Genomic DNA, 2147 nt, shown 5'->3' on the forward strand with positions numbered 1-2147 from the left:
AGTCAGACTCTCAACCACTCAAGCAACGGAGCAGCGAACATTCTTGGTACTGTAACATTACATGTTGGTTCCCGCATGCCGACAGCAGCGCCCAGAGACTGTAAGACACTCGAGTTTCTCATCCTGACACTGTTGTCACTTGTGTCTAGAAGCCCAGGTCGACTCGCTCTCTAGAACCAATCTTAAATTTGGCGTGTACGGTGGCAAGATATCGGCATTTACCGTGAAATGAACACAACAATTACCGAAAGGCAATTCAGGAGTTTGTTGTACGGTTGACATAACGCGATGCGTGTCGCACTCATATCTACAGTCTACACAGATTTTAGAGCAGTGCAGGTACCAGTCACTGCAGTGCAGATCTCGTCGTGCAGACCACGTATCGCATTGCTGTGCCCGAAGCAGAAACACTTTTCGACAGAGATGCAAACACATTGTAGTTACGTACCCTTCGAGTGCATACCCGCCTGCTGTATCTTTCAGGCTGAGTCTCTAGTGCGATGTCCTATGCCCTCTCTTAGGCCTCGACAGTTCATCGAAGTGGTCATATTGTGCAATATGCCGGTAGTCGCCAGTGCGGGCACAAGGATGGCCAGCCCAAACGCCTACATGTCAGCCAAGATATCATGACGTTTTCGACTACAAAATGACCGACAGAGAAGCGACAGGTGACGGTGAGTAGGAGATATCAGGAGCTCTCCAACGTGTTGCCCGGTAAGATCTATAAAGAATTGTTCCTTACGTAGTGTCAATAATACAAACCCTAACAAATCTAAATCATATATCCAGTGCAGTAGGGCAACTAGCCCTACACTCGGCCGTATTCTCTTGAAGGGGACGGGGTTGGAGCATTGTACCATTTCGCGCTTTTCGTTCAACGAAAGGAGCGTGAGGCATTAATTTCAAGGCATGTGCCGGACGCATTACCCTAAAAGACGCCTTACATACCCGTGCACATTTCTGATTGTTTCGTCGCTGCAGATATGGAAACGGGGTCCTTCAATTTTCGCAATCTGAGGAAGTTTCGCAATCCGAAGAATCTTGGCAAGCTTTTCAGCCTGCGGGGCCTTTCATTGGACAAGGGTTTGGTCGGCCATCTGCCACTGAGGTACTGCCACACATCACATGTGTACACATGTCTAACTCAATAGCAGGTGGGGATGGGCGATGGTCAACCATCGTCGTACAGTAGATACACTGGTACCCTTGGTACAGTATGTTACCCTGTACCGCGTCTGGATTTTCTTAAAGCAGCCTTATAAGGGGACCCTCGCCCCTGGAATACAGAAGACGGGTTTGTGGAAGCGGAAGGAAGCCGGATCAAACGTATCCAAAATCTTGACGCAGCTGCCAACCAAAGCGAACGCTATTTATCCGGCCCAAACGATACTGGTCAGCTAACAACGTATTTTAGCAAATCCCGTGGAAAACCGACACAGTACTCGATGCACGTCCAAGAAAACATTTACAAAATAGATGGGTGTGCCGGGGTCGGGGCATCGCATCAACAAATAGAAACAAAGAATAGACCTACCCATTGAGTTCACGAACATGGCGTCAGGACGTCGCGTTCCCTAGACTACGTGCTCGACGAAAGTGTGACTCGGTGGTTGACAGAAGAAACGGTCTCTTCGACAATGGAGGACACACCTCTACTTGCATCCTCCGCTCTTGTCAAATGCGCCATATGCAGCGGAAGGACTTGGTTGTCTGGCGAGGTCGCGGAGCGAAGGAGGTCTGTAGGACAATTGCGACACCAATCAATGACCCATCGGACGAGGTAGATGACGTTGACAATTACGAACATACACAAGGCGAGAAAGGAATAGTTCGATTGCCACGGTAGCTCGTGATTGGGGTCGGCCGTCGGCAGGGCTGGAAGGTTAGGCGGTGCGGGTGAGGGTAACGGCATGGCTTCGGACGAGTGTGCGGTGAGCGAGAGTCTGAGGGTCAAGACGAAGAGAAAGCAGGTGCGGGTGAGGGGACGGGACGTGGGGTTAGTGTAGTCGAGCATGGCGAAGAAGGGTGGTGTTCAGTGGATGGATCGTGCTGGTTGTCGGTTAAAGGTTGGACGAAGCGTGTCGAAGATAGTGAAGATGACAGAGTGCAGACGGAGAAGAAGGAGGTAAATACATTGCCCCCCCTCT

The sequence above is a fragment of the Chondrus crispus genome, genomic scaffold (genome assembly GCF_000350225.1).
Source record: "Chondrus crispus Stackhouse genomic scaffold, scaffold_25, whole genome shotgun sequence".
Lineage (NCBI taxonomy): Eukaryota > Rhodophyta > Florideophyceae > Gigartinales > Gigartinaceae > Chondrus > Chondrus crispus.